This window comes from Schistocerca serialis, chromosome 2 (genome assembly GCF_023864345.2).
Source record: "Schistocerca serialis cubense isolate TAMUIC-IGC-003099 chromosome 2, iqSchSeri2.2, whole genome shotgun sequence".
Lineage (NCBI taxonomy): Eukaryota > Metazoa > Arthropoda > Insecta > Orthoptera > Acrididae > Schistocerca > Schistocerca serialis.
The window spans coordinates 1,042,657,494-1,042,682,763 of record NC_064639.1 but is presented as its reverse complement, the minus strand read 5'-3'; the positions used below and the strand labels follow the sequence as shown (position 1 = coordinate 1,042,682,763).

Sequence of the window (25,270 nt, the reverse complement as noted above, 5' to 3'; positions counted from 1 at the left end):
ACCGCTACGCTATGCCATGCCATTGCACTTCAGAGCGTTGTTGTGTTTATGACATTGGATTCAAAGTCGCAACGATTAATTGACAGCCTTCAAAATTCAGCTTTACGCAATGCCATTTGAAGTTTATCTAATGTAAGTCGATCGCTCTGATTTTCATAACTGTATTAAATCACACTGATCGCATCGTTTGCGGAAGGATCCAGTAGTGTGTGACTAATGCTGCGTACCTGCGTATGAAACGTACGTGTGTGTGTGTGTGTGTGTGTGTGTGTGTGTGTGTGTGTGTGTGTGTGTTGCTGTGGTTATCATGTGTGATAGAGGGCTAGACCCAGGATTCGCGATGTAAACACATCAAGAAAGAAATCCGTACAAGGAATTGGAAGTGAACAAACTGTTGTGGCAGTTTGGCAACGGCGAACGATTCGGGCGTGACGTTGAGCGCTCTGATTGGAGGAAAGCAGCTCCAACGCGTGGTGTGGCCACTGTAAAGTAATTTTAATGGGACTACAGTACAGTTTGTATTGAAGGAGGATTTGAAATAACAGTTCGTTCAAAACTCTTGTGCCGTACGCTAAAACATTTGGTGCCCGAATTAAATGATTGCAGCTCCTGTTCTAGAAATGAGGTGCTTTTTAGTGAAGACAGTCTTTAAAGCTCCTCATATAGTACTCACTACTTCTGCTTCTTTGATTAGTGATCCGGGGAGATAACGTAACGAGCGATGACTGATTCGGCGCGTGTCCTGTGGCCTGGTTCGCGTGCTGCGAGGCGCAGCGGCGCGCGGCATTTCATCGCCCAGCATCCTCCATCCTTTCTGCCCGAGGGGCCGGCGCGGCGCGGCGCAGTGCGGGCTAACGGTACACGCCCGCACGCTGCGCTGACTCAGCCGAGTAGCTCCCGCCTAGCCTGCCGCAGCACAGTGCGGCCAAGCCACTAAAAACACCGCTCCACGACCCCTTTGCCGTTGGTACTTCCATTTGTGCTGCTGCACAAAACTTTTTGTAATCAATACATCATTCAGAGATTTTGCTTTTCTCCAATTTTTGGGAATAATAAATTGAAAAACATATGACTTGTAGGTTAAACATTTTAACGATCACAGATAATATTGTGGGTAGAGCAAACCAAAGACTGCGATTCAATGGCAGAACACTTAGAAGGTGCAACAGGTCTACCAAAGAGACTGCTTACATTACGCTTGTGCACCCTATTCTGGAGTGTTGCTGTGCGTTGTGGGATCCGCATCAGGTGGGTCTGACGGATGACATCGAAAAAGTACAAAGAAGGGCAGCTCGTTTTGTATTATCGCGAAATATGGGAGATAGTGCCACAGACACGATATGTGAATTGAAATGGCAATCATTAAAACAAAGGCGTTTTTCGTTGAGACGGGATCTTCTCACGAAATTTCAATCACCAGTTTTCTCCTCCGATTGCAAAAACATTCTGTTGGCACCCACCTACACAGGGAGAAATGATCATCACGATAAAATAAGAGAAATCAGGGCTCGCACGGAAAAATTTAAGTGCTCGTCTTTCCCGCGTGCCGTTCGAGAGTGGAACTGTAGAGACAGCATGAAGATGGTTCATTGAACCCTCTGCCAGGCACTTTATTGTGAATAGCAGAGTATAGATGTACATGTAGATGAACCACTTTAACAGAGGACTCCCTAAAAGTATTGATTAGTTTTAAGATGATAATTATTTTTGTTAAAAATGGACATTCACTAAAATCTGCTTACACTTTTCTGTGTTTATTAGGGTTTAACGTCGAGATTTGTTGTTGTGGTCTTCAGTCCTGAGACTGGTTTGATGCAGCTCTCCATGCTATTCTATCCTGTACAAGCTTCTTCATCTCCCAGTAGTACTGCAACCTACATCCTTCTGAATCTGCTTAGTGTATTCATCTCTTGGTCTCCCTCTACGATTTTTACCCTCCACGCTGCCCTCCAATACTTTGTATTTATAACCCTGTATTCACCTGACCAAAAGTCTTGTTCCTCCTGCCACCGAACTTCACTAATTCCCACTATATCTAACTTTAACCTATTCATTTCCCTTTTTAAATTTTCTAACCTACCTGCCCAATTAAGGGATCTGACATTCCACGCTCCGATCCGTAGAACGCCAGTTTTCTTTCTCCTGATAACGGCGTCCTCTTGAGTAGTCCCCGCCCGGAGATCCGAATGGGGGGACTATTTTACCATTTATAAAATAAGAAAACATCTGTGTTAAAATAGGCACAATACGCCAATGAATATATCCTGTGACTATGAACAAATTCTAGCTATAGTTGAGTCGGCTTGAAGTCGCTTTCACACGATAGACTTCGTCTCGGTTGAGTACTCGAGACAAGTGACTACTGCAGCGCCCCTGCCGTCTTATTTCTTTACTGAGTCTGGTCTGTTTCGTGTGGTTAGACACCAGCGCAAAAATTGCATTTGTTATGAGAGCTGTCTGCTGTGTGGTTTGGCATCTTAACGGTGAAGGTGAGATTATGAGGGACTATCATTCGTACGAAAAAATAGAAATATAGTAGCAAAATATTGGAACAAGCAATGACAAGAGTTTATCACTGTCAGCAGCAGAATTCGTACTGGAAGTTCTTATCAAAGGTCGGGAAATAAATTCTTTACACTCCTAAGAACTGAAAGAATAGGAAAAGTGTCAACCAAACATTTCAGAACATACCTGTATATATTTGATTGCTCTAGAAAATATATATTTGCAAAGTTCACACACATCAAGCGATAGCCACAACGCAGTAAATAGCGTCTTTTTACTTCAACCTTTATATCTTGTTTTCTTGCCGAGTGCCAGGTAACACAGAAAATTATTTTTCTCGTCAGATAACACTAATCTTTTCACGGTTGAAATAATTTTCATTAAAACACTTCATCTACTTACGTTCTATTTTCTGCATAGTGTAGGCTTTTTCTCTGTAGTACGTAAATATATCTTTGGTGTTAGATGTTACGTCTTACTTCTAAGAGAACACCACTAGGAAAAAACATCAGTACCTTTTGTAACTTTTTAAAGTGCCACGAGAACTAAGCGAACAACGCAGTAGATATTAAGGAAATACCAAAGAACATTTCATATAATAGGGTTGAGCTCGACCAGAATATAATTGTAGGTTTTAGCAGACACCGCGAAAGTCCCTTGTTTGTGCACATGCGCTGTGCGCAGCATACAATCAGAAATTGAGAAGTCCCTACTAGGCACAATCTCTATATCATTGATGTCGTAGACACACGTCGTAGTTGGTTTCTGATGTACATGCAGGCACGAAAAGTACACGTAATTTTGAGTTGCCGATTTTGACCAGAAAGTCGCTCGTGTTAAACGGGCGTAAGTTGATCTCACCGATGCAGCGGGCTGGTCGCAGGCCTGCTTCAACCAGTAACGTAAAGCGGTGCATAGCAACGTCTCAGGATTGTCACAGCTCCGTAGACGGCTACTGTTTCTGCCTGCAGCCGTTGGCGCTTCCTAGTTAAAAGCTGGCCACAGCGCTGCTAGCTGGTTTCGACTATAGTAGAAGCTAAGAGAAAGTACGCTTTATTCTTAATAAGTAAAACTTATGGGAAACAGCCATTCAAGTTGTCAGTGCATCCCAGTTACATAAGATGGGTTGTCTGCATCCTTAGCCATCTCATTCTGCAATGTCTCTTTTCCTGCTTATCTGCGTTGTCTTGCCCTTGATTCAAGGTCTCTAGTAGCTATCTCTGATACCGTAAGTCTTCCTTTCTTTATCTAAATTTAACAATGCTCTGAAATGACAACAGTTTGAAGCAGTCTTTTCAGGGCTTCACACCTTGCAACATACTCCTCACTGACCGTTGCCACTGCATCTCACACACCAAAAGGCCTGTGCTGTTTGCCACAAACACTATCTTGGGAATTCTCACCCAGATTACACCGTTGATGGGGTCGTCAGGATTTGTGGTGCGGCCATGAAGACATTTCTTCAGTAGATTTACGTCTAACAAATCTGTGAAAGTTTCTTTCAGTATCTCCACTTGCGAAATGAATAGCCGGTTTGTTAATTTCTCACCATTTTGCAGTGCTCTGATGTATTTTAATCATGAATCACACTCTGGAGGGCATAGACACTGAATGGGTTTATTGTCCGCCGCAGAGAGATGTTCATATAGCTTTTCTCACATCTTCTACGCTACTATCGTTTTGCCTGATGGCGACTCCATAATTATTTTAAATTCTTTCTATGAAAGATTCTGGGAGTCTGTTCTTCCCATTTGATCGCCAGCCACCTCCCAATTCCTTTCCTTGTTACGCAGTTTTCAGTCGTCTCAACCTCGCACACATTTGATTGTGTACATATTCTATGCACTCGTGCTTAGTGATAGTTACATTTTCTCCATATGGCTTCTCTTCATCAACTGCTTTGAAAGCTTTTGAGTCCCTATCTCCTAAATAATTGCCCTCAGAGGGGAGGGGTATTCAAAAAATCAACTTTCATTCTGAGAATTGTCAGTTGTACATGGTCACACCCACACGGTGTTTTGTTTAAATGTATGAACAAACCAGAAAAACAGGGCAATCATGTATATTGTTTAATTCATAGCTGTAGTTTTCAGCAAATGTAGTATATATCTTTCAGAATGGAATTCAAAGTAATTTGCCGAAACCGGTAAGGTATAATTGAAATATATTAGCAACTGACGACTGAATTTAATTCTGAAAAATAATTTGTACGTATTGTATATCATTGGAAAGGGAAAATTCCATAGATTATGATCAGTGGAAAAACAGAAGATTTCGAGTTGTCCAGAGCCTCTTACGCTGCCTTGCTACCGAAAGAGCAGCAATTTTCCAGAGCATTGTGGCAGGTCTAGAAACCAAGCTAGCCACCCGATGGTGAAGCAGAGTACCAAACGAGTCGCTGTTAAGTAATAAATTTACTACATATATACTCTGCAAGTCGCTATACAGTGCATAATGGAGAACACATCGTCCCCAATGGAAAAATGACCGTCTATACGCCTGTACATGCGCCCTGATCTCTCATCTGATTCTCGTGATCGCTCCGCGAAGTATACGACGATAGTGGCAATATAGTGGTCGAACAGTTTTCTTTGACTACAGGTTCGCTGAATTAACCTAACAACGTTTCGCGAGAACTACGCCATCATTTGTACCAACTATTCCCATTGAAGATCCCCCAACGTTACTGTTACACTTTCGTATGGACCATACCAGCAGCTAGCCTTTGAATTCGTGCCATGTCTGTCAGGAACACTGAAACAATACTCTAAAATTGGTCACACTATAGACTTGCATGACCTTTCCTTTACAGATGCGTTGCATGTTCCTAGAACCCTTTCAACAAATCTAAGTTTTCAATTCGTCTACCCTAATAATATTTTGTGTGATACTCCCCAGCGCTTGTGATAGGCATTATCCTATGCTTATCCTCACTTAATGAGAGGTGCCATACATTTCACCAAGTGGAAATTTTGTCCAAAGTTTTCTGCTGTTTGCTAGTATGGTGACTTTCGGATATAGGTTAAACATGTAGTGACGTATACAACCATTATAACAGGTTTTTGTATTATAGCAGCATTAGGTTTAATACTTGCATCCATTAGACTAGGGCACTCTTAGTTCAGACGGCATTAGTGAAATCACCCGAGTTCGAGATCTTGTTGAAAGCTTTTAACTGTTTCGTCTTATCTAACGGAAGGTAGATTCCTTCGCAGTTAGGTCACTCTCCCTTCCTCATTCTATTTCCCGACGGGCATGACTGAAATGAAGTTGCGGAAAACAGTGGCAATAGAACCCCTTGTATATGCTGTTATAGTACTGAAATCTAATCACGGCCTGGATCGTTATTTGAATAAACCAGATGTTTAATTCTCATATCTCAAACGATAAGCTTTCACGCGAACGTTTAAGTAAATTTGAAGGAGAGGAGCGTACATTATACAAGTGCGGTATTTCTGTTTTTAATGCTACAGTATTAACGAAGGAATGAGACGTGAAAAATTGTTCGCCTCTTTACCATATTAAGGAGGTACGGATTGCCCGAAAAACTATTGTAGCAATCGCCTGAACTCCCTTTCACATTTCATCTTCATTTTGAGTGTCATTTCTGAATCAATGGTACGTGAATAGCAATTTGACAAAGACTATTTGCAATTCCGTCATCGAACGTACGCGAGGAAATAAATTCACCTTTTGTGCTAGCTAGGGCGCTACGATATCTCGATGCACCTGCTGGCTCTTGTGTCATTTGAGCTTAGCCTACGGAAGAGCCATATAGTGTGTTTTATATGGTCGTAAAATGGCGCTAAAGTGGCTATAGTTCACTTGTGGTTGTTAGAGTAAAAGTTGTTCCACCGCTGGGAAAATTCCAGAGAAGACTGTGTGGTTTATGATGAAAGCACTTTTTTTTAATACTATCCTGTACTATTGTCCAACATTGCCACGTGTCGTATACTTGCTCTGATAAGTAAGCGCAGTCTGTCCTGTCACCATTATATCCTTTTAACACGCAATTCTACACGAAGGGCTAGGGTCTACGATGACCCGCTAAAGAGAATTTGTTTTGCTCATATCCCATTGCAATCTTGGGTTATTCACAAGTAATTTGTAGTTTGTGACTCAAAGTAAAGAAATTTATATTAACCGCAACTGTGTTATTCTAATAGCTTTTGACAGCGTGAATAATTTCAGTTTCACAATAATACATATTTTCTAGTCCGTGGAAAATGAAAAAGTCTCTTGACTCCTCCAAAATGTTCACTCGTTTTTCCAGTGTAATAATTAGTCCAAAATAAATATTAAGTAAAAAGTTTACGATAGTCGTGGTGAAGATTTTTCCAAAATTACATAATATGAACTATTGCACCACAAAGTTACGTTTTGGTATTAGTGAAATAATAAACATAATTTTTAGAACAGAGAGAACTTCTTCACCCATGCTTACTGAAAACATTGACTGCTCATATAATTATTATCTTAATATAATTGTTAATATGGAACAGTAAAGCTTCACAGTGCATATACAGTCAGATGCTTACTTGCGTTAATTTTAGTACAACACGCAGGTTTCTCCAAATCAATTGCCTGCAGTTACTCCAACAATTTTATTGAATTCCTAGCAATGGTCGTTTTTGTTCATTGTGACTGCAGAAGTGTGATTATTACGTAGTATACTTTTGGGTTAGTGACTGGTAGAAAACATTAGGAATGATGGCGCCTGTTGCTGATTTGTTTCGAATTTAGTAGGTGTGCTTCGTGCTGTTTTTGATCATACAGAGAATTAATTAGGTAATTAATAATGTAGGTATTGGCACTCAGTATTTTATAATTTATTGCTACCAAATTACAGAATTTGCAGTATTTTTCCACATACTCATTATGGTTTTCAGCTTAATTAAGCCATCGTTATAAAACAGTTGCAGTCCCTGAGAGAAAAAAGTTTTCTGTTGAGCAACATGCCATGTATGCCCAGCTTCCTCTACCTCTTTCTCGTAGGGGATTCAACGGCAAAGAATCCAACTTGGAAGTGACCCTACAAATGATAACCTGAGGGAGCGAGGGGGAGCCTATATGCGAGATGCTAAAACACCGCGATAAAACAGATTCTGAGAACTATGAACAGTCAAGTAGGTGATGGAGAAGCACGTTCACTAGCAAAAGAACAACTGTCGTACAACCAACCAACTTGCTACGAAGCATATCAAAATTAATGAAATGCACACTTTTTACCCTTGACCCTTGAAATGTATCTGCCCATTTCGTTGATCAATAGACGGTACGTAATGTTTCTGAGGTCGCATATGTCGTGAAATAATTACGATTTAGACTTGCTAATTAGTTCGGAATAACGATGCTTTTGTTCTTCTTAGCGGACTTCTTTTTCTTTGCAGTGTTTCCAGTGCTAAAGACTCAAACAGCTGTAATCCTAGTCAAATATACGTACTCACCAGGAAAATTTCCTCTTTTAATACCAATTAAATCTTCATACATCGACAGGTAATAACTCCCATCAGATATCTATAACACAATCGTATTACAATTGCGTGATTGCTTTCAAGTGCCTTGGCTCATTCGAATGTGCAACGTGAATACATTTTGACGTATCAAACGTCAGAGAATGAATGTCAGAATGATAGTTTAAAAACTTTTTTTGTTTCGGTTCGGTCTCGTCTCCGCTGTTGAGAGCGCTGTTCTTCCATGGCGACAATACACCTCCAAGCGGCGTCGTCGGGAGCCTAGAGCAAATAGAACGCTAAACTCTTCGCTTCTTGCAAATATGCTGTGTCCATGTACCTTGTATCACCTGGACATAATAGACCATTTCTTTTACAGCCAAGTGTCCCAAATTTCACTATTAATAAAAGAAATTTAATAAATGTCACGATTGTCTTCTATCGTTTTTGAGGATAGAGTGTAACCTATCACTTTCCCTAAAATGACATGTTACACCTCAATTTTTGTCCAGCTAATTTTCTATAACGAGCCCTTGCGAATCTCGAAAACTGTTTTAACGTAACTTCCTGCGGTGTTGACTGAATTTCTTGGTGGCTGGAGTTTTAGGGTGTTTCCAATCCGTGCTCTGACGTTTATTTTCTTTATTTGTAGTGTTGGCTCGATGTCTCATCGCCATTGATGATTCATTTCAGAAAAATTCCACTGTCGTGAGCTTGAGGGTCCAGTACCAGCGTCCAGATTCTAAATCTGTTTCTATTATTCTTGTGCTCTTTGTTGAGGTGTTTTGGGATCCATCTCGCACACAATTTATGGAAGTTGAACATATTTATGCATCATTTCATGTTTAGGAAATGAATAAGCATGTCTCCCCCCCCCCCCCCCCCCCCCATAAATAACCGCTCACCTTGTGTTCAGCATGGGGACACGAGATTGCTCATATTGGCAGGAGTGGATGTTGGTTGAGTCCTATTCTTTCCTCCTCATTCACTGCTCTCCGACTTATTTTTGGTCATTGTACAATGTGCTGCGTGTTTCGCGGACAGTCTGCTGATATCCGCTCCAGGTACATCTTTCAGAAACACCAAAGCGGATTACAAACGTTGTTCTTCAGTGGTGCAAATTGCGTGTGGGGCAGCCATGTTTAATTCGCAACTGCGTAAAGCGACTTGATGTGATAATTCTCCAACTTGCCATATGAGAGGATGACGGAGCCACATAACGGCTGGCGGGTGTACAAAACCATACATCCGACGTACGGACGATTACAGCGAAAGTGAACTGTTTATCCTTGGTACAATTTTCTTTCCTTTTTCAGTTCATTCATTTATTTAATGAACAGTAAGTTTTAATTCCATCCGAAAAAGCAAAGTGTGAAATTTTTTTTTTAAACTTGAGTGCTGAGCTTCAACGTACAACTTCGATGTTCATTGCAGTAACGTTTAAGGCAGCATTAGATTACCCGTGCCATCAATAAAACAGTGAACGAAGTTTTGTCCGTTCAAGTTTTCAGTGTCGTCTAACATCATAATGACCGTATTTTTTTCTTCTCTCTCTCTCTCTCTCTCTCTCTCTCTCTCTCTCTCTCTCTCTCTCGTAATCTCCGAACGAGAATCATCTAAACGAAAAATTTCATTACAGAACTGAAATGCCTTTCAGAATCGACGTGAAACGCAGAGACGAAATGATACCCGGTACCTGTTGCTGCAAAGGCGTCAGATAAATACGTCTCCATGGTGACTGGTAGCCAAGTGTTGCCCTGACAACCTGTAGCTGTCTGTTTCTCGCTAGATGTCGGTGTATTTGCGCTGTTTTTTGCTCTTAAATGGTCTTGCTTTTTGCTTCGTCTCGCGTACGTTTTTATTTGTAGCTTACTTTCTGAAACCACCAATAACGGCTTCAACAACAACAACAACAACCACCACCTATTGCTACAAATTAAAGACGATACTGTTTTCCTGTAGAAACATGGAACTATTAATTCAGGTATACCACATTTTCCCCACTTTATTAAGTAGTGTGCAACTGAAAATTGTAACTGTCAAATTCTTACTATCTACTCCTTATGAGTAGATGAAAGCTAATAATTCAACTGTTCCCTAAGCATTTCACACAGTTGATGGCTCTGTCTTTCTCGGTGGTAAAGATATGTCAACGGCGTCTGTTGAATGGGGTTCGAGGGAGACACAATGGCAGAGATTATCCTAGTCGCGCTTAGAACAAGGGTGCATCAGTTCCATTTGGTTGGGAGTAGCGTAGAATATCGCCAGTGCTTTGTACTAAACACCAAGCAAAGTCTGTGTAGTCTGGTTCTTTTGCATTCCAAGAGGTGGCCTTTTTGCTTTTATCACACGACCATTTCTAGCGCATTGATCATTGTTTTCCCCACGTGTATCGCAAAAACACCTGTGCTGGCCTTCTGTAGTCTGATTTAGTTACTTAAAGGAAGCCTTGTCGTGCTGTGATTATTAGAAGTGTGAAACGACAGGAACCAAAAAAACTGTTTCGCAGTTGAGTTGTGATATATATTACACCGTGTGTAGTGATGAAAGGTGGCGGATTCAGGTGACGACTCAGTATCTTTACGCTTTTGAGGTTGGTATGGCAGCTCGTCAGCATTGCGTTTTCTATGGGGTGTGATCGCGTAGTTAAGTTAGATAATTTTTAAAATATATGCAATCAAAATCAATGTTGGTTTCGGTGCTTACGGAAAACGGTAACGTACTTACGTATGTCTATCTGTGGACATACAAAGAATTAACTCGTGTAGATAATTGACAGGCGAAAAGTTCTGAGTGAAAGCGTGCCACGATTACGGCGGTCAGAGCGCGTCCACCTGTGCAAACAGCGCTTGTGTCGTACATGATACCCAGAGTTCGTTTTTTTTTTTTTTCCCCGTACGTGGCAGGGATGAGAATTTCTGGAAAACTTTGAAGCGGACACTTCATACTTTTTCTCAAGGTAATATATTGCGTCACAAAACACAATAAACAGTGCCCAAGAGGTGCAAAATATTTCTTCGCGTTTTAAAGTATTTCACTGGTGGCTGAAACGTGAACTAGTAGGTTAAGTAGTTACATTCACAAGTCTCCATACGTGATTTATTTACTGTTTACCATTCAATGTGGTGTTTATCCAAATATCATAATGTATGGCTTCCTCCCACCTATTTCTCGCCCAGATACATTTGAAATTCGTAACCTGAATTTTGTCTGAGAGCATGTTAAGCCGGTATCATAATTCCTCATTCCTTGTTTTGCTGTAGACTTTCATTACCAAAAGTTCATGTCGTTGTCTGTAACACCTTATCTGTTGGCACACAGTCATAAAATCTGGTCCAGGTTGATTATTTCTCCACATTCATAAATATCCGTGAAGTGACGGCGAAAAGTATATCGTTGCTTTGTATTGAGGAGGAACTCGTTAAGCCAGCCTTAATCATAACAAAAAACGTGGATTTACTAACGAATTTAATCAGCTGTATAACAAATATGCTCCCCCAAAGTCCGGAAAAGCGAGAAGAAAACCTGTACCTTGGCTAACTGAAGAATTAAAACAATCATGAACCTGGGGCACTGTACATCGCGCATACAAACTATGCAACCACCCACCCCCTTGAAAATAAAATTTCTTTCAAGCAGAAGCGCAATAGTCATTCGAGCTGTGAGAAAGGCAAAACTCGGGTATGCCCACGCATTAACCAACAAATGAAATAGACCAGCTATCCTATTGAAAAACCTGCGTTGTCTTGGTATACCCAAAGTAAAAGCTGCAGCTGGTGACTACATCCAAACCAGTACTTTGCATTACCTGTAACCACAAAGGAACGACAGACGAAACAGATACTCACTGATTACTTCACAAGGGATAAGACTGTGGCCACGAAGAATTCTATTTATATCATTTTAATTGCAATACCGTCAAAAAGAACGAGCCATCATGCTTATCACATCACAATGGCATTACTATCCAAGCGATGAAACTTATTGACTCACTACGGCCCATGTTTTCCCTGGAAACGGGGACTAGTTATACTACTACCTAAAAAGGACGTTGCCACAGCTCTATCTGAATACTGACCTGTCAGAATTCTTCCTGCAATGCCCAAAGCTTTAGAATATACAGTCCACGACCAGCTAACAGAACAACTACAAACAACTTATTTGACTAATACCAACCAGTTTACTGTAAACATCACAGCCCAACATCTGCCACAATATGGATAACAGATGAGCTGAAGCTTGCCATGGATGCACAAGAGGCAACTATCATGTGCTACGTAAACTTCAGCACAACCTTTGACACCGTCGACTTCAACATTTTACTTGCCAGGCTTAAGCAGCCTAAATTTCTCCCGAAGTGCAGTGCAGTGCAGTGGTTTCTTTCATACCTGAAGTCACACCAGTAATGCCTCTTGCCCGGCACTATAATAATGGAGACAGGTAGTATCAGGCGTCCCCAAGGTTTCGGTATTAGGTCCTATACCCTTTTCATTGTACATAAATGACGTGTCACCACATGTATGCTGACTTACAGTTGTATCTAAGTGCAAATACAGTAAACCTCAAGAGAGCTATCTAGAATCGCAGTACCGACTTGTGTGCACTATCAAAATAGGAGCAGTATATACCGTTAATGCTCAACCCATCGAAAATCCTTGATATGGTGGCCATGGACGCGCTAATTCCTCTCGTTTATTTTTCCTGAAAATTGTGACAGTTTAGAGTACTACATTTTTATTTTATATTCAAAAATAAAACGAAACATCCTACTGTCAAACGACATATTTATTGAACAAAAAAAAAGTAGAAACAATATTCAGAAACAAACACAAGATCTTGAAGAAACTTCTGAAATACAATGTATGTCAAATCTCAAAAAAGATACAATCAAGAACTTTACCGATTACACTCAAACAAATAAAATAAATACAAAGTTCAGTAATAGTACCCACATATAACAGTAGAAAAATGAAAGAACTACGAAAGTGCTATCTGCCTTTAGAGGTGGTGAATAACACAACGATTCAAACTATACCCTTCTTTATTTGGGCAATCTAGGCACTCGTAAATCGTGTCTGTTCGTTGTCCTCGGCTGGCGCATGATCTGCACCTTTTTCTTGGTGTTTTTGATTTTCCAGTTGATTCTGGTTTCACCACAACATGTTGGGGATTTCTGACGGGCCGTTCTACCTGATTTTGTGGCAACAGTGCTCTTGTAACACTGAGTCTGAATTCTTGGAGGGACATTTTTGATCCAGAATATTTATTGTGCAGGGCATGTGCGTTTGTCAGCATCATTTCCATATAGTGGATAAAAAGTTTCTTGTGCCAGCGTATGGATTTTCGTTCCGAGAGGTAATATGATAATATCTGATCGTGCCGATCAACTCCCGACATAAATTTATTGTAGTTTACAATTGCCAAGGGCTTAGATTTCGTCTTCTTTCTTTTGTTTTCAACGTCAACCATTTCATTTGTAAATGCATTAGAAATGTAGCAAACCTCCCTCTTATCACGCCACTTACCTATCGTAACTACTTCCGCAAATCTGGCAACGGCTTCACCTTTTCGTAATTTTGCCTTGGGCGTATCCTTCCTATTCGTCCTCAGAGTTCCTGTGCAGTGAGTTTTCTCATCCACGAGCAACTTAGGCATTGCGAAGCTATTACGGTAATTGTCCATGTACACGTGGTGACAGCATTCAACTTTTCATCCAGTAAATGAACAATTTTTTGCGCATGGCCTCTTCTTCTTAAATCTTACATCATGCCAGTGTATACCGCGAATTTTAGGACCATTCCAGTGGGAGTTGTAAAAAAAAATAGCTTTATGCCATATTTGTGCTTTTTTTATGTATTGGCGGAAAGGTAATCTTCCACGCCAAAGGATCATTGATTCGTCCAGTGACAGCTCCCGTCCAGGGTAGTACACTTGGCACATCCTTCCATTGAAAAATATGATGGCTGGACGTATTTTATACAACCTGTCGGATGGTTTTGGTTCGCCCTGTATTGGATTTTCAGAAAAATGCACTGCACGTAGTATTAGAAGAAAACGATTTCGTGAAATACTATCGGCAATTCCTTTCACGTGAAATAAAGGGTCCTTTGTCCAATAATCCTGGAACTTCCTCATCTTTACATTTCCAATGTGCAGGAAAACTTCCAAGAACACTAACAATTCGCCAACCGTCACATTTTTCCAAGAATTTATTCGTGATTGTTCTTTGGTTCCCATAGAAAGGAATCACTCAATTGCGTTTCGATTTGTTCCTTCTACAGCTTTCAATAGAAATTCGTCCGTCAGCAAAAGACGAAAATAATCTAAGGGAGTGTTTCCCGCTGGTTGAATTAGCAGTCCCTCATTTTTTATAAACGGGCAGTTTACCATTGTAACTGGCTCGCTTTTCCATGCAACACTTGTATCAGCTACATTACCACTTGTTACCACTCCTTCTGCCCTTTCCCTGTCGCTTGGATTCACAGCCATTTCTACAGTCTCAACTAAAGCAAACTCAGCTCCGTCAGACTCTTTACTGGATTCCCACCCGTCTTCCCCACTGGGCAATTCCGTTTCCGAATCGCTTTCTTCTAATATTCGTAATAATTCCGCGTCCGTTAGTTTTTGTACGTTTATTGTGTCCCGACTTTACTTTTTTAGGTTCTGAAGGGCTCGCCTTGTCACGATTGTTTCCATTTTCAGTCCCACAACAGAGAAAAACTGAAGGAAAAAACGCGAACCGCACCTGTAAAAATTGAAGAGAATACGTTCTTAGAGTTCCTGCGCAATAAACCACACCGAATGTCTGTGCCCGACTAAACCGTGGTGCCTCGCAACAGCTGAGTCTCGCCGCACCGGCGTGTCCACGGCATGTGCACCAGTATCGGCCGGGCGCGCTGGTGCGCCGATGGCAACCAATTTGTTAACTCTATCAATTCTACATGGGACAAATATCAACTTCTCTCCTTCAGGAAAGAGTCTTGGAGTAATAATAGATGAATATCTAAATTGGACTGAGCACATCACTGCCACGGTGCAAGACGGCATTAGCATCTCTCTTTGCCGTACGAAAATATAAAAACTTCTTCCCTCTTGACCTGGAAAGTAAAACTGTGCAAACACACTACCAATTATTGATTACAGCGAATTTATCCTGCGAGGCCTATCTCAGGAAAGCTTCCGGCTCCTGGAAATCGTTTTGAATGCCTGTGTTCATTATGTTATGTTGTTCGACTCTTGATCATATTTCACCATCATGTGCACAGTTTCCTGGCTGCAAGCAGATAAACGCAGAGATTTCCATGTCCTCTATCTTTGCCTCATAGACGCACATTTTCCCCTTATATCTCTCCTCGCCCTTAACACTGTTGTCTTGAACAACATGGCAGAAATACACGTTCCCATCACAGCAAAATTCCTTCTGTCCCACACCATCGTTCAGCCAATTTGTCGAAGTACTCCTTAGTAGCAGAAACCCAAACTCTGGAGTAAACTCTCGCATTATGTTAGAGAACTGAATAACATCACCAGCTTCAGTAGACAGTTAATGACAGATCTATTAAAACAACAATAAGGATTACCATTGTCCCTGTACGCACTCCTTATCCTCGTACATCCTTCTTTCCAAACAGATCTCTCTCACTTCCCAGTATTCTTAGCTGACACTGCCTCGAAATTGTCGTCGTCGTCGTCAGCAGCAGCATTAGTGCAAGCACTCTTAATTTGTCATATTGAAATTTTTATTTCGTAGGTAACTATGATGTATGTGTGAAACCCTGGTCCGTTGTAAGAGAGGGACTGATGGCCCTAATCAAATCAGTTTAATAAATAAATAAAAACCAGTGGCGTCTATGTGCAGTAGGATTTTTAACATGTGCTATTTTCGAACGCCATAAATTACCTCGAAGAAAACTATCGATTGACGTACTGTCAACACGAATTCAGAAAATATCCTTCTTGTGAAACACAACTGGCCCTTTGTTCACACGAAGCATTAGGTGCTGTCTGCAGGGATCTCAAGTTGATTCCATGTTTCTAGATGTCCAGAAGGCTTTTGACGCAGCCCTTGTCTGGTTACTTAAGGTGTACTCCTGTGAGATACGGGATCCGTACCAGGTAGGATTGACGGAGGACATCGAAAAAGTTCAAAGAAGGGCAGTCCGCTTTTATCATGAAATAGGGCGGATAGTGTCACGGATATGATAAATGAGCTGAGGTGGCAATCATTTAAACGTTGTGGCGACATCTTTTCACGAAATTTTAATCACCAACTGTCTCCTCCGAATGCGAAAATATTTTGTTGACGCTTATGTACATAGGGAGAGATGATCATCATATTAAAATAAGAAATAAAAGCTCTCACGGAGAGATTTGAGATTTCCGTGCGCGCCATTCGGGACTGGAGCAGTAGAGAGATTTTCTGATAGTTCTTCAATGAACCTTCTGCCGCGCATTTAATTAAGTTGAATTTCATAGTAGTCATGTAGATGTAGGTGAACCATTTCCCGTCTGACTTTGTATCTTCCAGCAGCCAAGTGAAAGAGTACGCAGTATTTCTGAAGCAAGGTAAAGGTTTCTTGTAAATTAGTACGGTGGAGACTTCATACCTACCTAAAAGTACAGGTGTGGATGGGTAACGGGAATAGATGCCACTAGTTTGAGACTGGATACAGACGAAAAATGGAAGATTCCCTTAAGAACGAAAAATGCAAATTCAGACTGCTTACTGCAAGTAATTTCTTTCAAATATACGAAAGGCTGTCGCGCAGACTCCAGTGCACTGCCATTTGCAAACTCTGATGTGACCATGCATGCGAGAATGCAGGCGAGCCAGACCTCAACGAGGACGATGATGAGGGGGCAACACGATGACGAAGCAGCACTGACCAACAGTATCATCGCTGAGGAGGGAAAACTGATGCCAAACTCGTTGCCGTGTGGACAAAAGAAGTCAAGCAGTTATCATCTAACTGTACAAAGTCTCATTAAAATGTTTTCTCATTCGTAAAAGTTTGCTCTTAAACGTACGTTTAGTTGGTAAGCAGTGACATTGTTTTGGATATCACACATTTTTTAAATAAAATACACATCGTATAAATATCTGTACCTTTACTGAAGGATGTCCTATTGAAGGCAGGGAAGGGGGCGGATGTTGATGTTGTTAAAGGTTGGTAATTAGAAGAACCTAAGATTTTTACACGACATTAGCAGAAATGAGCGTCCTCTTGATGGTAGGGGTCTGAGAGGATGTTCTTGATATAAAGCGTTGAGCGTTAGAAGCACCTATCATTATCCTTTTTAAAAAGTTGTATGATTGTAATTGTGACGCTAAAATGTGGTCTTTTTGTTATTTCTTGATAACTTAGAAATTTTGCCGTTTTTAAAGCTCTGTATCTTGGTAAGTAGATAGTGCAAAAACACGTTATATTAGTGCTCCACAAGAAAAAGTCTTAAGTCCTGTTTATCGTTGGATTCAAGGAAAAACCATCATAGAGGAAAAAAACTGAAACCATACCAATTTCGCTGTTTATCGGCTCACTCCATGTTAGTACATTGTCCTCGAGGTCGAAAAGTTGGACTTGCAACATACTAAGTGTGTGTAAAATGTGGACCTTCTGCAAAACCCAATGTTCCTGCCGACTGGACTATTCGTCGTTCTTGTTTGATTTCCAATGTAAGATGTTTCCAACTTCAGACCAGTTGTGTGAAGACCAGAAGGCCATAAAAGAATGAACCTCACAGCATTTTTACCGTTTCGGTCAAACCTGACTTTGTACTAAAAAAAAAAAAAAAAAATCACGTCATAAGTTATCAAGGCTCTCGTGAAGCCCTTCAGCTCTAGGTTACCATAACCAAATTTCGTAAAGCTATACAAAAGTTAGTCTTGTGAAGACATACGACTTATATGAGACGCAAAGTTTTGAGAGAGAAAAGCCTGTCGGTGTAGTAGTTTTCGTTGCCTCTGTCTTTATAAGAAGAGAGTGCCTTAATTATTTTAAACTGTCTATGTAAACTATATTTTTTTAAAACTAAACTCCTCCTGAACAGGCCACGAAGGCCCAACGGCATCGGCCGGCCGCCGTGTCATCCTCAGCCCGCTGGTGTCACTGGATGTGGATATCGAGGGGCATGTGGTCAGCACACCGCTCTCCCGGCCGTATGTCAGTTTCGAGACCGGAGCCACTACTTCTCAATCAAGGAGATCCTCAATTTGCCTCACAAGGGCTGAGTGCACCCCGCTTGCCAACAGCGCTCGGCAGACCGGATGGTAACCCATCCCAGTGCTAGCCCAGCTCGACAGAGCTTAACTTCGGTGATCTGAGGGGAACCGGTGTTACCTCTGCGGCAAGGCCGTTGGCATGTAAACTATATTAGTCAAGTAAATATTGGTTGAACGTACATTGTATTGGCTAAATTGCGTCACACAAAATAAGAAAGAGGCCTTCTTATGGATCAGCATGTTACCATAAATCATTACCGCTAAAATTGTTAATGAAATTGTTGCACGTTAGATTACGCTAATACACGGGGTGATTATAATTAAACTTTCAAACCGCTGTAGAAATAACACCACCGGTCAGAATGATGTCAAATTGCAACGGAATATTATCGGAGTAGGGGGAAAACATGTGGCAGACGAAAAATAGTTACAAAATGTAGCAATAGATGGCACTGTAAGCATCAAAATTAATAGTAATCGACAACAAATGACAAATGAATCGTACAATAATGTCTAAGGTGTACGTTTGAAGTTTAACAAACTGCACTATTCAGTGTGCATGGGTGTACAGGTGTGATACTGTTAGTTACGTAAACCCATCCACCACGGCAAGGTCATATCATATCGGATTAGTAAAATCTGTTTTTAATTTTCCTGAGGCCGAAAACCGCATAAAAAGCATCACTCACATCGGTTTTTAATTGTCCTCAGGCCGAAACCGCTTAAAAAGCATAAATCAAAATCAAATTGGATTATTAATTTCCGTGTGACTGGCGCAAAACATGTTCAGTATGCTGTCCACCGTTTTCTGCAATAAGTTGAAATCGAGAAACAGCACGCTCCACAACTGATCGAAGAGTTTCCAGAGCCACGTTCAGAATGTATTGGGCAATACGTGCCTTCAATGCTGTTAAGTTTGCAATCGGAACACCGAACAAAACATCTTTCAGATAGCCCCACACCACAAGTCACGCGGATTAAGATCAGGTGATCGGGACGGCCAGGCTATAGGGAAATGATGGCTGATAAATCAAGCATTTCCGAGAAGGCGCTTCAGCAGCTGCCTAACTGGATTTGCAATGTTCTTAAGTGCGCCATCTTCCATAAAAATGATCCTGTCCACGCTGTTGTAGAGCTGGAATGACGTGGTTGCGCAAAAGACACCCATAGAGCATACAGTGACGGTACAGGTAACATGACCGGATGCACCTTTTTCTTCCAATAAATATGCCCCTATAGTAAATGATGCCGTAAACCAGCGCTACACAGTGACCTTTTCACGATGAAGTGGTACTGGTTAATTTCCGTGTGGATTTTTCGTTGCCCTTATTAGACAATTCTGTGTATTGACTATCGTGTCATATGGAAGTGGGCTTCGTGCGAGCAACAAAGGTCTCTCTTGCTGGCAGGTCAACAGGAAGCGACCCGTGCATATGGGCAATTTTGAATGGATAGCAAAGAAGGATGTTTCGTAGGATTTTAAGCACCGTGCTCACCGGTATGTCCAATGTTCGGGCAATTCTCCGTGCACTACACGTTTGCACACCACCCCTCGTCTCCTCCTGCATTGCTGTGGCCACTGCTTCCACTGATGTCGAATCAATTTGTTTCCTCCCTCTACCAGGTTGCAAACCAACACGTCTTTTCGAATTATTTTCTCTAGACGCACGGCAGTCATTTTCACAGCCCGGAACTTTCGCGGAGTGATGTGTGCGTCTTTTCGAATTATTTTCTCTAGACGCACGGCAGTCATTTTCACAGCCCGGAACTTTCGCGGAGTGATGTGTGCTGTCATCATTCTTGTCATACAGCTCTGCAAGCAGAGTGCGATCCTGCATTGAGACAGTCATGACGAATTTCGCAGACGCGAAAGAAGGAAAAGCCGGGTACCCGGCGTGTTTATACCAATCTGAGTGGGTCGTGCGCATGACAGGTATTTTCATTTACGTGTTGTCACATTGATCCATTTTCACACTATTTTTCTTCTTCTGCCATACGTTTTCGCCGTTCTCCGATAATATTCCGTTGCAATTTGACGTCATTCTATCCAGTGGTGTTATTTCTACAGCGTTTTTAAAGTTTAACTTTCATTATAGAGCCAGAGAATAGAAACTTGAAATTTGGAGAGGGTGTTGATGTTATGCTGTAGGCGTCGTTTAAGAAAAGACTTTAAGAAATTCCACCCGTGAGAGTGAAATAACGGATGAAATGGTTTTTTTTTTGAAATATCGCTATTAAAGCAATTTCGATGCTACACCTACGAAACTTTTTGTTTTCTCGGCCAAAAACAAAGAAATGTGTGTTTCAGTATTTTTGCAAATTTAAGCCCAATGGGAGTGAAATAGGGGATGAAAGTTTTTATGGAAATATTTCATTATACAATCATTTTGAAAATTTGTATTTGGTTTCACTGTTTATGGAAACTTAACCCCTAAGGGGTAATAGGTGTGAAACATTTTATGAAAATATTTAATTCTGGAAGCATTTTTAAGCTAAATCATCAAAACTTCGAAATTCATTCCCTAAGGTTGTGAAATATGGTCAGAGTGATTCACTGACTCATCCTGGCACACCGCGAACTGCAAAGGATAAAAACTTTGAGGAAGGGGATGAAATATGAGATGAAATTTTAAGAAAATATTTCTTTATAATAATATAAAAATTTTAAACATAAATATACGAAAATTTGCATTTCATTTTTCGGTGAGATACAAAGATGGGTGTGTTAGGATACAAAGGTTTCAATGGAGAAATCACCACCAAAACTCAGCAGACGTGAAACGATTAGGTGCTTCAGTTTGTGAACAACTAAAAATTTGATTAAAGAAAAGAAAAAGTGCAGACCATACACTCCACGCGAGCGACGTAGCAGGCGTTAAGCTAGTCTTTTCTATAGATAACAATGAAACATACTGTACCTTTCGGGATGTTGATGACAAAGCTGTAGTAAAACTTTAAGACAAGTAACGAAATATTATATAGTCCCCAAACCAAACAATGTACATCATGTGATCAAAAGTATCCGGACACCTGGCTGAAAATGACTTAAAAGTTCGTGGCGCCCTCCATCGGTAATGCTGGAATTCAATATGATGTTGGCTCACACTTAGCCTTGATGACAGCTTCCACTCTGGCAGGCATACGTTCAGGGAGGTTTCTTGGGGAATGGCAGCCCATTCTTCATGGAGTGCTGTACTGGGGAGAGGTATCGATGTCGATCAGTGAGGCCTGGCACGAAGTCGGCGTTCCAAAACATCCGAAAGGTGTACTATAGGATTAAGGTCAGGACCGTGTGCAGGCCAGTCCATTACAGAGATGTTATTGTCGTGTAACCACTCCGCCACAGGTCGTGCATTATGAACAGGTGCTCGATAGAGTTCAGAGATGCAGGCGCCATCAGTGTAGGCCTGTGCTGTGATAGAGCCACGCAAAACAACAAGGGGTGCAAACCCCCTCCATGAAAATCATGGCCAAACCATAACACCACCGCCTCCGAATTTTACTGTTGGCACTGCATACGCTGGCAGATAACGTTCACCGGGCATTCGACATACCCTCACCCCGCCATCGGATCGCCACATTGTGTACCGTGATTCGTCACTCCACACAACGTTTTTCCACTGTTGAATCGTCCAACGTTCACGCCCCTTACACCAAGCGAGACATCGCTTGGCATTTACCGGAGTGATGTGTGGCTTATGAGCAGCCGCTCGACCATGAAATCCAAGTTTTCTCACCTCCCGCCTAACTTTGATAGTACTTGAAGTGGATCCTGATGCAGTTTGGAATTCCTATGTGATGGTCTGGATACATGTTAGCCTATTACACGTTACGACCTTCAACAGTTGGCGGTCTCTGTCAGTCAACAGACGTATGTTTTGGGGGGTGTCCGGATACTTTTGATCACATAGTGTAACTAATGGAAAATTCATTTCATATTAGTTTTAAGAATCGTTGTAAAAATATTTCTTAAACTGTCCACTATACATCGTCCGTCTGTCGCGCGGGCAGCAGTGCCATCTAAGGCGTATTGCTACGGTTCGCGCGCGCGCATATATATATGTGTGTGTGTGTGTGTGTGTGTGTGTGTGTGTGTGTGTGTGTGTGTGTGTGTGTGTTGGTTAGTTTAAATTAGATTAAGTAGTGTGTAGGGACCGATGACCTTTCAGTTTGGTCCCATAGAACTTACCACAAATTTCCAAATTTTTCATCGTCCGTCCAAGAAGTTCTGAAGACTGATTTTGTTCCTAGTACACAAGCGACGTCAGCGCGATAACTACGGTGGCAGCGTTGAATTAACAGCTGTTAACGACGAATGTGAATTCGAACAGTCTATTGTGAAAAGGCAGTGTTACTAGTGGAATCTCGCTAGTAACAAACTTTTTACTTGTATATTTTATCGACAAACAAATACTGAATCACACTTTTAAATAAAAGTAACATATTTTTAATCATTATTCGCATGGGAAGTCAAGCATTTACAATAAATGAAAATTTGGTACAAATTCCCCCTTAGGCTGATCCAGAAGTTCGAATTTGAGTTTCTGGAGCGTTTCAGCAATTTGGGCAGCAGTATGCGGACGGGCATTGTCGTACAACACAGCACCTTTTGACAACAATCCTCGACGTTTGCTTCGAATTACAGATTTTAGCCTGGCAGTAAGCATCTTACTGTTTATTGTTGTGCCCCTTTCCCCATAATGTTCCAGTACTGAACCTCGTGCGTCCGAAAAAACCGTATGCAGCAGTTTCCCTGCAGACGGTTGGGTCTTGAAATTTTTCTTGCACGGCGATTTTGGATGTTTTCATTCCATACTCTACTGTTTACTCTCCGGCTCTTAATGATGGATCTATGTTTCGTCACCAGTAATGATCCTGTCTAAGTTGTTGTCCCGTTCTGTACCGTAGCGATCCAAATGTTTTTGGCAGATGTCCAAGCGCGTTTGTTTATGCAACTGTGTGAGTTGTTTTGGGACCCATCTTGCACAGACTTCATGAAGCCCAAGTCTGTTGTGGAAGATTTCGTAGGCAAAACCGTGGCTAATTGGCAGACGATGTGTCACTTTATATAAGTACGAAGAAAAACTGAGGGGCCCACTCCGTAAGGTCCTCTCGTTCGATATGGCAGCGATGATGTCCGGACCGGATGCGCTGTCTGCTTACGGCCTACAGCAGGGAAAGACTCGGCATTGAATTTTGCTGCGGCGGCTGTTGCGGAGACGGTGCGGCGCGCGCGGCGTGCTGTGACAGGAACCGGCTGGCGGTCAGGCCTGGCTGGCGCTGTCAACGGCCCCGCTCTCGGCTTTGTTCTCACCGCGCACCTGCACGCCGCCTCCGCTGCTGACCTCTGATGCCCGGCTGCCAGAGACGCGTCATCCCTGCTGTATCATGTCATAGCCACATTAATGTCTCTCATTTTCGTTCAGCTTTCTCTACAATTTTTCCATTCCTTTTGGTGAATTTAATATGTAACTACTTTCGCGTTATGCGGTGTGTGTGTGTGTGTGTGTGTGTGTGTGTGTGTGTGTGTGTGTGTACCGCGGCTTTGTCTCCCCCGCCCCAACTTTCACCATACCTTACTATCTTATGATGATGCGTTATGTCTTTCAGTCGTAAATGTCGTAAGTAGTTTTGTAATTTGTAACTGTCGTGATTTAGAAATTCGTCGCACTTCCATAACGACGAGAAAAAAAAAAAAAATGTGTAACTAGCCCATTGCACATATAATTGAAGAATTATTCTAATGAAAGAAAACACCACCCATTTGATAGTGTAACACCAACAGACATAACATAAACTATTAACAAGTTAGGAGGCAGTCTGAGCAGACTTCTCACAAGGAAAGTTTTTAGATTCGAGCGAACATACCTATATTAAATTTTGTTTACGGGACCATTACATGCCTCTCAGTGTGCTGGTGATCGTCACTTTCCTGCACGATTCTGCAAATGTCTCCAGACGTCAAAGCAGATAACTTAATTATAAATGCAAGTGAGAATTCAAAGCAATATCAGTGACTACGAAAGACGCAGTGAAGAAAAGCAAGTTGGTCATGTCCTAACTGCACGTTCTGTATCATCAGCGCTGAACGCCATGTCAGTGACACTTCAGAGGTTGTCCACAGGTTTTCCAGTATCATAACCAGAGTTCTGCCATGCAGAATGAAATATTGGTCTGTATACTTCCGCAGATAATTGAATTTAAATGGCAATGCATTTTCTTGATGAAGAATCTGCCACGTAATTTTGGCTGCATGTTCCTGGAATGTAACTTAAGTAAGTCTGTCTCCCCCCCCCCCCCCCCCCCCCCACACACACACACACACTGATTATCCAGGACATTATGACCACCTACCTAATTGCCGGTATGTCCACCTGTGGCATGGATAACTGCAGCGAAGCGTTGTGGCATGGAAGCGATGAGGCCTTCGTCGGTTGCTGGCGGTAGTTGGCACCATATTCCCCACTCCCCGATACACACACGTGTCACCTAATTCAGGGGAGGGAGCCATGAGCTCTGACGTCACCATGTTCAATCACATCCCAGATGTATTGGATTGGGTTCAGGTCTGGCGACTTGGGGTGGTCTTTAAAAATACAGATAATTCTGAATAGATTTTATTCTATGGATCCTCTTTCGAAGTATGTATCTGAAGCACGTGGGCAGATTCATTTTTTTTATTAATGAAAAAAAGTGAAAATAAATAAAAGGGTCACATTATCATCAAATAGATCAGTTTGCTTAGGGCTAGTTTTTTCAAGTAGGCTGCTTGCCTTACTTATTATCATTGTGTTGCTCTTTAGTTCCTTTTGGGTGTACAATTCACAGAAGTAACGAGCTTACAAGTGTTTCCATTTTGTGTGATCTGGAAGATGTGAGACTAGGCACAAAAAATCCACTGCTTTGATTCCAGGAGGTAATCATTTTCATAACCATTCCAAAGAGACTTGAATGGTAAGAACGACATCAGTTTTTGTACAGTTGAAGGAGCTATTAAATTTTCAACTGAGCCGGTTTTAGTCATTAACAAAAATTTTCACACAGTGCTTATATATGATGGCTTAACTGATCAATCAGCAGAGTGTGCTCACAA

At 41.5% G+C, this 25,270-nt stretch overlaps 1 protein-coding gene and 1 pseudogene across 3 annotated transcripts in view; one reads left to right on the top strand and one right to left on the bottom strand.

Moving 5' to 3' along the window:
- Window positions 1-25,270, top strand: part of LOC126458466 (pumilio homolog 2) — a 642,319-nt gene that overhangs the window by 312,760 nt on the left and 304,289 nt on the right. The gene's annotated exons all lie outside the window — the stretch shown is intronic.
- LOC126459691 (5S ribosomal RNA) lies at window positions 18,199-18,316 on the bottom strand (annotated as a pseudogene).